This window comes from Triticum urartu, chromosome 5A (assembly GCF_056163025.1).
Source record: "Triticum urartu cultivar PI428250 chromosome 5A, HENAU_Tu73, whole genome shotgun sequence".
Classification (NCBI taxonomy): Eukaryota; Viridiplantae; Streptophyta; class Magnoliopsida; order Poales; family Poaceae; genus Triticum; species Triticum urartu.
The window spans coordinates 452891448-452904792 of NC_141877.1; the positions used below are offsets into that span (position 1 = coordinate 452891448).

The following is a 13345-nucleotide window of genomic DNA, read 5'->3' on the forward strand; positions in this document are numbered from 1 at the left end:
TCCTGATGCTGACTACTGGAAGGAAGCTGTACGTAGAGAGATGGATTCCATCTTAGTTAACGGTACCTGGGAGATCACTGACCGTCCTTATGGGTGCAAACCTGTAGGATGCAAGTGGGTGTTCAAGAAGAAGCTTAGACCTGATGGTACGATTGAAAAGTACAAGGCACGGCTTGTGGCCAAGGGTTATACCCAGAAAGAAGGTGAAGACTTCTTTGATACTTACTCACCCGTGGCTAGACTGACCACAATTCGGGTGCTACTATCACTGGCTGCCTCACATGGCCTTCTCATTTATCAAATGGACGTTAAGACAGCTTTCCTCAATGGAGAGTTGAAGGAGGAAATTTACATGGATCAGCCAGATGGTTTTGTAGTACCTGGTCAGGAAGGAAAGGTGTGCAAGTTATTAAAGTCTTTATATGGCCTTAAACAAGCTCCTAAAGAGTGCCATGAGAAGTTCGAAAGAACATTAACTGCTGCCGGCTTTGTAGTAAACGATGGTGACAAGTGCGTGTACTATCGCTATGGTGGAGGCGAAGGAGTTATTCTTTGTCTGTATGTCGACGACATATTGATCTTTGGAACCAAACTTGATTTAATCAAGGAGGTTAAGGATTACTTATCTCGTTGTTTTGAGACGAAGGATCTAGGAGTAGCTGATGTTATCTTAAACATCAAGCTGTTGAGAGATGAGAATGGTGGGATCACACTGCTTCAGTCTTACTATGTGGAAAAGGTCTTGAGTCGTTTTGGGTATAGCGACTGCACACCTTCTCCAACTCCATATGATGCTAGTGTGTTGCTTCGAAAGAATCGATGGATTGCTAGAGATCAACAGAGGTATTCTGAGATTATTGGCTCGCTTATGTATTTGGCGAGTGCCACGAGGCCTGACATCTCGTTTGTTGTTAGCAAGCTGAGTCGGTTTGTGTCAAAATCGGGAGATGATCATTGGCATGCGCATGAGAGAGTTATGCGCTATTTGAAAGGCACTGCGAGCTATGGGATTCACTACACCAGGGTATCCAAGGGTACTGGAGGGTTATAGTGACTCAAACTGGATATCTAATGCTGATGAGATTAAGGCCACAAGTGGTTATGTTTTTACACTTGGTGGTGGCGTTGTTTCTTGGAAGTCTTGTAAGCAGACCATCTTAACGAGGTCAACTATGGAAGCAGAACTCACAGCATTAGACACTGCCACTGTTGAAGCAGAGTGGCTTCGTGAGCTCTTGATGGACTTACCTATGGTTGAAAAACCAACACCCCCTATCCTGATGAACTGTGATAATCAAACTATGATCGTCAAGGTAAACAGTTCTAAGGACAATATGAAGTCCTCAAGGCATGTGAAGAGGAGACTGAAATCTGTCAGAAAATTGAGGAACTCCGGAGTTATTATGTTGGATTATATCCAAACGTCAAAAAATTTGGAAGATCCCTTCACAAAGGGTCTATCACGTAATGTGATAGATAATGCATCGATGGAGATGGGTCTGAGACCCACCGCATGAGTTGTCCATAGTGGTAACCCACTCTATGTGATCGAAGATCCCATGAAGTAGAAGTGGGAGACAAGCTGTTGGTCAGCTGGGAGGAGAGTATCCCTATACTACCTATCCCACTCCATGAAGATGCAATACTCTCCTTATCTGCATGTCAGGTTGATACTTATCTTAATGTGTTCCAAGTGGCTTATTCGGGTAAGCAGAGATGTTGTCCTACAGAACATCTTCTGAGGAACACACCTATATGAATTTGACTGTTAACGTCGTAGTATGTGAGAATTGGGTGTTCTCTAATAAATTCATGAAAAGGCCCTAGAGTATGACGTATACGCTCCACCCGCGGGGAAGCCTTACGGCAGCCTAGTATCGGTCAAGAATTTGTGTGAAACTAGTCTCGCAAAAAACTTGTAGTTCAAGGCATAGTCCACTATTCAAGTTGTGATCTAGTGTAGCATAAATCTCTAAGTGGAAGTTCAACTTCACAGTCTCCACTAAGCACCGGTATATAAACAATGTTTTGGAACTAAATGATGAGATGTGCCAATGAGACTTTGTGGGGGATTGTTGGAATTTTGCTAGTAGGCCTTTGGCCCAAAGCCCAACTAAAATTCTGAAATTCTCTTGGCCCATCCATGCACACATGTGAGTGGAGTGAGTGAGACTAAAGTTTAGTCCCACCCTGGAAGTTGAGAGAGAGTTGCACCTCTTTATAAGGTGAGCTCTTCTACGACTTGTATGAGCATGAGAAGAGGAGACCTACACGTGCGCTCCTCCTCCTCGCTCGCCTCGCCACGCCTCGTCACGACGCGCCGCGCCGCGCCGCGGGTTGCGGGATTGAGCCGAGCCGAGGACAGAGCTATGCACATTGTCTATATTTTTGTTGCTCGGGAAAAATTAATGAGTCATTAATTAATAATTAATGGACGCGTTAATTACTGAACCATTTCCGATTCTTTTGGATCGTGACGACTCGGACGTGGGGTTTACTCCCACGACCTACCCGGCCCGCACTATATAGTCAGGCAGACGTCTACCCTAGCCGCTGCCGCTTCGTATAGTTTCTCACCACCGTTCCAGATCATCGCGCCGCAAAGCAAGTCTTCTCCATCCCTCCTTTCGGCGTGCACCGGGAGAAGGGACAGCAGGCCTTCGGAACCCCGCCTCTCGTGATCCTGTACGGGAGAGGGGCGATCAGGTTTTTGGGGAGCGCACTCACGCGACTGCTGGCAGCGACGACTTCGCGAACGACAACTTCTTCCCCGACCTCGGCAACCTCATCCTCGACAACGCGCCCGCTGCACCGTATGTTATTCTATCCTTCTTGTTCGAGATCGTGGTAGAATTCATGTTTCTAGTATGTGCCCTAGATGTGATCTGTTCATCTACTATGCTAGTTTGCATGATTAGTTTAATCTCTGCTATTGCTGTCATGATCTATTTCCTATTTATTCGGATTAAATCTCGTAGTAATTTTCTCATTTTTCCAACATACAGAACCTGGACAAACTAAAAGGAGGAAACTTACATCTGAAGTATGGAATGAGTTTCATAAAGAATTTATTGGTGGGAGATGGCAAGCTCAATGCATGTACTGTAAAAAAAGGCTTAGTGCAGCAAGCACAGGTAGCACCACACATTTGAACAACCACTTGAAAACTTGTTGTGCCAAGAGTGCACCTGTAGGCCTAAAGCAACAGAAGTTAAGGTTGGCAGCTGCTAGTGGTGGGAAAGTTGAACTCGATAACAATGGAGTTTTTGATCAAGATGTAGCTAGGAAAAATCTTGCCTTAATGATCTGTGTTCATGAATATCCTTTATCGATGGTTGATCATTCTATTTTCTGAATTTTTTGTGCTTCAATGCAACCTTTGTTCAAGGTTGTCTCAAGAAATACCATTAGAAAGGATATCTTGCTTATGCATTCAGCCCAAAAGGAAAAGATGGTGAAATATTTGGCAAATTTTAAACAACGAGTTGCTGTCACCTCAGACTTGTGGACTGCAGGCCATCAAAAGAAAGGCTACATGGTTGTTACAGCCCATTTTATTGATGAATCTTTTAATCTAAAGAGCATCATTTTGAGGTATGTTTTGTTAAAGCGAAGCTTTTTCGTATCATTATGAATCTGAACTATTTTGTGAATGATTGTGAAGATGAACCTGGATGTTTATTGTATATTAGGTTTGCATATGTGCCAGCCCCACATAATGGTGAAGTTATATGTCAAGCTTTGCACGAATGTCTTCTTGATTGGCATCTAGAAAGGAAGTTATCCACAGTTACCCTTGATAATTGCACAACTAATGACAAGGCTATTGATATCTTGATAGATAAGTTGGATACTAAATCCCTTATGTTGGAGGGTAAGTATCTGCATATGCGTTGTTGTGCACATATCCTTAATCTGATTGTGAAAGATGGAATGAGTGTCATGGAGAAAGGTATTGCTAGAGTCCGCGATAGTGTTGCATTTTGGTAGGCCACACCTAAAAGGCATGAGAAATTTGAAAAGATGGCACAGACTCTAGACATTGACTATTCTAGAAGGTTGTTTTTGGATTGCAAGACTAGGTGGAATTCAACATATAAAATGATATCCATTGCATTACTATACACTGATGTGTTCGAGAAACTAAGAACACGTGAGCTCCTATTCAATTGTTGCCCAACCGTAGAAGATTTGAAATTTGCAAAAGAACTTTGTGATAGGATACAAGTTTTCTTTGAGATCACCGAGCTATTCTCAGGGACTAAATATGTTACAGCAAATCTGTTCTTCCCCAAAATATCTTATATTTGTCTAGCAATACAAAATGGTCTACTAGTGAGCATGTTCCTTTGCAAAAGATGTCTGAGGAAATGAAGACGAAGTTTGAGAAGTATTGGAAAGAAGTCCATGGTCTTATGTCTGTGGCAACAGTCCTTGATCCAAGATATAAGCCATATGTTGCAAGCTTTGTTTGGCTCTCTCTATGGGTTTGAACATGCAACTACAGAAGTGGAGAAAATTAGAAAGTTAATGGATGATTTGTTGCTAGAATATCAAGCATCTGATGGTGGTATGGGTACCTCGGATTCACAAGTAGGTAGGAGTGTTTCTACCCAAGGTGGGGCTGCAGTAGATGAAATGGAGAATATTTTTAAACAATATATGTCCTCGAAGCCTGTTACGAGTGCTTCTCGTGTGTGGACAGAACTAGACTTATATTTGGAAGAGGAAATTATCCATAGGCCAGAGGGTCTCGACATCATCAATTAGTGGCAGTTTGGAGGTATCAAGTATCCTACATTGCGAAGAATGGCTCATGATATACTAGCCATTCCTGTAATAACCGTGGCGTCCGAATCTGCCTTCAGTACTAGTGGGAGAATACTAAGTGCACATAGATGTTCACTTGCACTAAACATGACCGAAGATCTTATGTGTATGCAAGCTTGGTCCTGTGCAGACATGTTAGGAGATAATCCAGTTGAATCATGACTCTTCTTTCCATACACAATATTATTTCATTGCTATATGTTAATATCTAAATCTATGTATTAGGGGATTGCAATTCTACTCTCTTTGCGTACTTTGAAACTGTTCTTAAGGATGACACAGAAATGATGGTAACAGATTCTACTTTTAGCAACTTAGCATGCCTTTTAATCTTAGATTTTAATGCAAATCTTGTTCTTTACTTTGAATGCTTCTACTTTCTTATGTTTTAGGAGGTTGATGATCAATCCATCCTAACTGAAGCCTGAAACATGATTGTATGATGTTGTTGCTGCTGCTTGTGACGAGAAGGCCGAGGACCTGCTGTTATTTACATTTATCCATGGGCTTCTACACTACTACTTGCTACTGCTGCTATTTGTGCACCTGAACCTTGTATTTGTGTATTTGTGCTGCTGCTGAACCTTGTATTTCTGCTGCTATTTGTGCACCTGAACCTTGTATTTCTGCTCCTGAACCTTTATTTGTGCTTCTGAAGACCTGTACAATATATTTGTGATGCTATTTGTGATCCTGAACCTTGTATTTGGCTTCATGATACTGTTTTTTCTATGTGTTCTACTATATACACTGGTAGAAAAAGGGCCTTTAGTCCCGGTTCGTAAGGGCCTTTAGTCCCGGTTCTGGAACCGGGACTAAAGGGTCGGTACTAATGCCCTGACCCTTTAGTCCCGGTTCAATCCAGAACCGGGACTAAAGGCCCTCCACGTGGCCGGTCCACCTTTAGTCCCGGTTGGTAACACCAACCGGTACTAAAGGAAATTTTCTGATTTTTTTTTTGAATTTTTTTTTGAATTTTTTTATTTTCAAATTTCTGAATTATTTTAATCTCTAATCACCCCTCATCATTCCAAATCATCTAACTTCCCGAGCGGTCACCCATCCTCTCACTACTCCAGCCTGAGCACGCTTAACTTCCGAGTTCTAAGCTCCCTCGTTTCCAAGTCTGCACTTGTTGTTTTCCTGATAATAGTAAGATGTCAATCCTATTAACCCTCAGGAATTTAGCTTGAGCATGAAGTCACATATTTCACTGTTTGAGTTTGAAACTATTGTTCTAAAAAACAATAATTTTTTAGTAACACTAATATTTCTTGAATAAGTAGTTTGACTAGATTTGACCAAAATTCAAAAAAGGTGGAATAATTATTTAATAACACTAATATTCTTGAATAATTATTTAGTAACACTAATACTTCTTGAATAAGTAGTTTGACCATAGTTTGACCAGATTTACTGAAAATTTTAAAAAACTGAAATTTGACCATAGTTTGACCATAGTTTGATCGGATGTAACTTTTCGAGTAGATGATTTTTCATATAAAAAACTTTTTAATCCGAGTTCGTATGCAAAAGTTATGCCCATTTTACAAATTCCAGAGAGATTTTGTAAATAAAGTCGAAATTCATATTTGTAAATTTTCCCAACAACTAGACCACATATCACATGGGAAACTTATTTTATTTTATTTTATTGACATTTCCATCATTTTCTTGTATTTTTTCTAAAACTGAAAAGGCGGTCCATGTGGGGGGGGGAGAGTTTGAAAATGGGACCTTTAGTACCGGTTCGTGCCATGAACCGGTACTAATGCCTGAAAGCCCATTAGTCCCGGTTGGTGGCATCAACCGGAACTAAAGGTCTAACCTTTAGTACCGGTTGGTGCCACCAACCGGGACTAATGGGCATCGCACCCTTTAGTCCCGGTTCGTGGCACGAACCGGGACTAAAGGGCCCAGATGAACCGGGACTAATGCCTTAGCCGCACGAACCGGGATAAATGCACCCATTGGTCCCGGTTCTGGACTGAACCGGGACTAATGGGCTTACTCGGCCTGGACCAAAGCCCCCTTTTCTACTAGTGACATTCACGTTGATGGTTAGGAACTGAAGCTATTTGTGCATTTTTGCCACTGTGTGAACCAATATTTGTTATATGAATTTTGCCACTACTCTGTTGTACATTGTACAAGAACACTGTACAGCAGCCCGATGGGTAACCCATCGGGTCGGGTTACCCATCGGGTTCGGGCGTGGGTCTGATCCTTCGCCCATGGGCAAGGTCGTGGGTGACTGGGTAGACCCATTTAGTAATCGGGCATGGGTTTGGTATACCTCGACCCGGGCAAACCCGACCCGATTGCCAGGTTGAGCCTTGAATAGTGGTTGGTACTCTGATCGTTGTAGCATAGACCACGAACAAAGCGAGTGCGTACAACCAATGTTTCCCAGCTTAGCTTCGATAAGAAACTAGTCGTTGCTAAGTAAGAAGAATGAAGGGGAGTGGAAAGAGACTCAGCGAAGAAACTTGCGTTCCGAAGAAACTCGTTCAGCTGTTGGCTCACTAGGCTTCGTGGCAACTTTCCTTTCCGGATATTCCTTGTCCCATCAGACAGATAAGTCCCCCTTGTTCCGTGATGACAGCTAGTGAAATAAAACCAAAGAGCAAGGTCAAAACATGTTTAAAAGGGGACAAAGTACGAAGATGTGGTTGAATGGTTAGGAGGACAATGATACCTTCAACTCACCAGGACTCAAGTCTCTCACAGATGATTGGATAGGATGTGCGTGGATGCGTTCCTAGAGTCGGTGGTGTTTATAGAGGTAGGGTGTGCATTCATAAAGGTTAGCATATAAGTTCATATATATATGAGCACTTTTACTTGTGTTAAAAAATAATAACCATGGAACAGGTGTGAACGCATTCACAGAGAAACCTCGTCCAGCCCGTGCTAGTTCTTCTGTCCGAGGTCGAAAGCCTACGCTCAAGTCCGTGCCTAGTTCTTTTGTCCAAGATCCAAAGTCTATGTTGTACCGTAAGCCAAGTAAAAATCTTGCACTTCAAGGATGCCCAGCGCTTCCACATGCACGGAGTAGGCGGAAAACTGACCCAACCCTGAGAAAGCAGGCGATACACCGAGCTTGCCAAATATTCATCCATGGCGGACCAAGGCCAATGAAAAGAATCATGCACCTCAGGTTCAATCTGGACCTCAGCATTTGAAAGTGTCACATACTACGTTGCTACAAAAGCCAAATCAGTCAACGACCAAAAACAGTGTCATTTAAACATGGCCAAACCGGTCAGCGTAACCACCGCACACGCAAACTCAGTGCTAGCTCAGATTCCAGTCTACCCACCATGATCCCCACGAGAAAGAAAAGATCGGACTACATATGATGAAAACAGCAGCAGAGATCGAATGCTAAAGCAATGAACCATTGTTGAGTGTGCCAAGATGACCGGATGCCTTGTCCTTGCACGCGGGGCAAATGAAGCCAACAGAATCGTTCTGCTGCTCGGCGGTGCCAAAATGCTGGAACCTTGTGTTGTGTAGAAGTGCATGCTTAATACAATCAAAAAACCGATCTGATGAAAGAGACTAAGCAGCATATTATACGCCACACTCTTTTTCACGTGTGGCTTCCTCAGACTTAAACGTGAACCGAAAGTGAACCAAATTCAAGACCTCTTGGCTCCCATACCATATGCATGATCTAGCCAATACAATCAAAAGACCGATCTGATGGAAGAGACTAGGTACACATTATACGTCAACATGTTGCACCACACACATACAGATTGGAGCACGCCAACCATCTTGGACAGGTCCCAACCTAACTGGACCGGAGGGCAGCTCCCGAACTGCGGTGCATAACCCAGCATCAACGTTGGCTCATAGCCTAGCATCAGTGTTGGCTCGGGCACGGACACAAGCACAGGCATGGGATTGTGTCTGCCCATGTTCCCGAACTGCGGAGCTCCAGCTGAGGCCAATCCGAAGGTGCTCCTCAAAACTAGGATATATTTGCTGCTTCTGTGCACCAAAGCCAAGTTGCAAATCGCACCGTACAAAATATATTAGAGTCAACACGCAGATGGGTAAAAGTGTAAAACACATAATGGATTAACGGTGTGTACTGCCGCTATATTTAAGAGAGAGAATGTTCATAAGAAAGCATACGATGGTAGCAGCAATTACATATGTTCAGCTCTTGCAATAGTTACCCCAACATGCTACATTGTGTGACACTGTGACCTCACATTTACATGTTTTCAGTTAATAGTCAAACAACCGTATTTATTTCTCCCTTTGATAGTTGCACATTTTAGTGACTCCTGATTTTAGTTCAAATGAAACATCATTTGTCTATTGCATGATATGTGTGGAAAGAATATATACCCATTGAAGATTTAAATAAGCGTTATATACCAATTTACTTAGTGAAATTTCCAAATAATTGTTGAGCAAAAACAGCATGTGAGGATACCCAGTCAAATTAACCTGATCTTGAATAAGTCTGCTCATTGGACCACCTTCAACGGAACGAACCAAAGAGGTCAAGCTACCAAAATTGGTGTGCATGGACGTAAAATCATCGACACTTGTCCCACTTGTGCCTGCCGCAGGGAGTGAGTCAATGGCAGGATCGAGCACACAACCTCAAGTGACTGAACCACCATCGCTGGTCACTGTGGCCATAGACTTGTTTGTCTAAAATGCTACCTCTGTTGATATAAACAATAAGTGGCGAAAGAAAATAAACATTATTTTTTAAAATCTTGAACGTGGTTTTCTTTTTCACAAAGGTAAATATATTTACAAAACCGAACATTTTCCCAATTTGCTCACAAACTTCAAACATTTTTTGGGAATCTAAAACATTTTTTGTAAAAAAAGGAACAAAATTGAAAATGAAAACATTTTTTGAAACTACGAACAACTTTTTCAAAATGCAAACATTAAAAAAACAGGATCTAAATTGAAAAACTCAACAATTTCGGAAATTACGAATATTTTTCAAAAGGTGAATATTTTATGAAATTCTCCCAAACATTTTTCTGTTTGTAAACAAATGATGAAAACATGAATTTTTTGAATTTGTGAACAAATTTTGAAAACAGGAACATTTTCTGAAAAAATGATAATGAATAATTTTAGCAAAACACGAACATTTAATGTAACTTCCCGAAAAAATTTCAATTTGTGAACAAATATTGGAAACGTGAACTTTTTTTAATTGTGATCAATTTTCAAAAACAGGAACATTTTCTGAAATCCACGAACATTTTTGGAATTTGTGAACAAAACTAAAAAATGCACACATTTTTAGAAATTTTAATCATTTTAAAATTTTCAGAAGGCGATTAAAGAGAAGAAAGATTGCTTCGGATGCCTATACCTGGATAGGAGTGCAAACATCATCGAGAAGTATAAGATGGCGAAGAAGACCGCAAAGCGAGCTGTCAGTGAAGCAAGGGGTCGGGCATATGAGGACCTATACCAACGGTTAGGCACGAAGAAAGGCGAAATGGACATCTATAAGATGGTCAAGATCCGAGAGAGGAAGACGAGGGATATTGGTCAAGTCAAATGCATTAAGGACGGAGTAGGCCAAACTCTTGATGAAGGACAAGGAGATTAAGCATAGATGGTGGGAGTACTTCGACAAACTGTTCAATGGAAAGAATGAGAGTTCTATCATTGAACTGGACGACTCCTTTGATGAGACCAGCATGCATTTTGTACGAAGAATCCAGGAGTCTGATGTCAAGGAGGCTTTAAAAAGGATGAAAGGAGGCAAGGCGATGGGCCCTGATTGTATCCCCATTGAGGTATGGAAAGGCCTCGGGGACATAGCAATAGTACGACTAACCAAGCTTTTCAACCTTATTTTTGGGCAAACAAGATGCCAGAAGAATGAAGACGGAATATATTAGTACCAATCTTCAAGAACAAGGAGGATGTTCAAAGTTGTACTAATTACCGTGGAATGAAGCTGATGATCCATACAATGAAGCTATGGGAGAGTCATTGAGCACCGCTTAAGAAGAATGACAAGTGTGACCAAAAATCAGTTTAGTTTCATGCCTGGAAGGTCAACCATGGAAGCCTTTTTTTGGTACGACAACTTATGGAGAGATACAGGGAGCAAAAGAAGGACTTGCATATGGTGTTCATTGACTTGGAGAAGGCCTATGATAAGATACCAAGGAATGTCATGTGGTTGGACTTGGAGAAACACAAAGTCCCAACAAAGTACATTACCCTCATCAAGGACATGTATGATAATGTTGTGACAAGTGTTCGAACAAATGATGTCGACACTAATGACTTCCCGATTAAGATAGGACGACATCAGGGGTCAGCTTTGAGCCCTTATCTTTTTGCCTTGGTGATAAATAAGGTCACAAGGGATATACAAAGAGGTATCCCATGGTGTATGCTCTTTGCGGATGATGTGGTGCTAGTTGACGATAGTCGGGTTGGGTAAATAGGAAGTTAGAGTTATGGAGACAAACCTTGGAATCAAAAGGGTTTAGCCTTAGTAGAACTAAAACCGAGTACATGATGTGCAATTTCAGTATGACTAGGTGTGAGGAGAAGGAGGTTAGCCTTGATGGACAGGTGGTACCTCAGAAGGACACCTTTCAATATTTGGGGTCAATGTTGCAGGAGGATGTGGGTATTGATGAAGATGTGAACCATCGAATCAAAACCGGATGGATGAAGTAGTGCCAAGCTTCTGGCATTCTCTATGACAAGTGAGTGCCACAAAAGCTAAAAGGCAAGTTCTACAGGACGGTTGTTCGACATGTAATGTTGTATGGCGCTGAGTGTTGGCCGACTAAAAGGCGACATATTCAACAGTTAGGTGTGGCGGAGATGCGTATGTTGAGATGGATGTGTGGTCACACGAGGAAGGATAGAGTCCGGAATGATGATATACGAGATAGAGTTGGGTAGCATCAATTGAAGAGAAGCTTATCCAACATCATCTGAGATGGTTTGGGCATATTCAGCGCAGGCCCCCAGAAGCTCTGGTGCATAGCAGACAGATGTCAAAAGAGGTCGGGGTAGACCGAATTTGACATGGGAGGAGTCTGTTAAGAGAGGCCTGAAGGCTTGGACTATCACCAAAGAACTAGCTATGAAGAGGGGTGCGTGAAAACTTGCTATCCATATGCCAGAGCCATGCGTTGGTCGCGAGATCTTACGGGTTTCACCTCTAGCCTACCCCAATTTGTTTGGGACTAAAGGCTTTGTTTGTTGTTGTTCTTTAAATTTTCAAACACTTTTTGAAAAGAAGTGAACAAACTTGAAATACTTAAGCTTTTTTTGGAGTTTCTGAATAAAATATGAATACATGAAGAGAATCCGGAAAAATGAATACATTTTAAGAAATGCGAACATTTTAAATTTTCAGAAAATTTGGCAAAAATAAAAAACTTGAAAAAGAAAATTGTAAGAAATAAAAAAGAAACGAAAAAAGATAGAAAAGAAAATTTGTGGAGCTATATGTATTGCTGGAGGCTGTGCCCCCCCCCCCCCACCAACTTTGAAGCAACTTGTGAAGATTTTTTTTTGAAGGACTTAGATGAGAACTTTTATAGCTTTTATCCCCTCCCCCCAAACACTCATATATTCCTTTTTGCCCCCGAGCACATTTGGTCTAGCTCCGCCACTGCTCCCGTGGTTGCTCCCTAGTAATCCCCACCGAAACGAGGATGCAGACAAGTTCTTCGGAAACTCAGCTCGGCACTGTGCTGCATGTGTGCAGAATTCACACGCACACCGACCCCTTTCCTCCACCTGTGCGATGGGGGTGGCGGAGGATTTTGTTTCTCTGGGCATGGTTACTCCCATCGCACATCGCACAGGTGAGGAAAGGGGCCGGTGTGCGTGTGAATTTTGCACGCATGCAGCACAGCGCCCAGCTGAGTTTCCGAAGAACTTATCCGCATCCTCGTTTCGATGTGGATTACTGGGAAACAACCACGGGAGCAGTGGTGGAGGTAGACCAAATGTGCTTGGGGGTCAAAAAAGAATATACGAGTTTTGGGGGGTAGGGAAAAAGCTAAAAAAGTTCTCATCTAAGTCCTTTTAAAAAAAAATATGCACGCATGGTTTTCTGATAACAGGCAGAAAAATGGTGAGTCCATGAATACGTACAGTAAAAAGAGAAGGAGAGAAAAGAGTTGAAGAAGAACACCTAACCCGCACGCGCTGAGGCTTCTTCGTCAAGTTGCCGGCAGCTGGGACGGGCACTGCCGCAAGTATTTTTTTCGAAGAGTGGAGAGAGACGAGCTAGTCGTCGCGTCGGCTTCTGCGCACCCACCGCGAGCCAAGGCTATCCTGATCCGTCCCCCGCCGCCGAGAGGCTTCTTTTCCTGATTTTTTGATAACAGGCATAAAAATGGCGAGTCCATGAATACGGACAATAAGAAGAGAAGGAGAGAAAAGAGTTGAAGAAGAACACCTAAGAGCAACTCCAATGCAAGGACCCAAATGGACACCGATTTTGTCCGTTTCGTGTCCGTTTGGGTCACCT

The 13345-nt window shown here is 42.3% G+C and overlaps 1 pseudogene; it reads left to right on the forward strand.

The window, feature by feature from the left end:
• The first annotated feature begins 4358 nt into the window (after positions 1-4358).
• LOC147971872 (zinc finger BED domain-containing protein RICESLEEPER 2-like) lies at positions 4359-4992 on the forward strand (annotated as a pseudogene).
• Positions 4993-13345: the final 8353 nt, after the last annotated feature.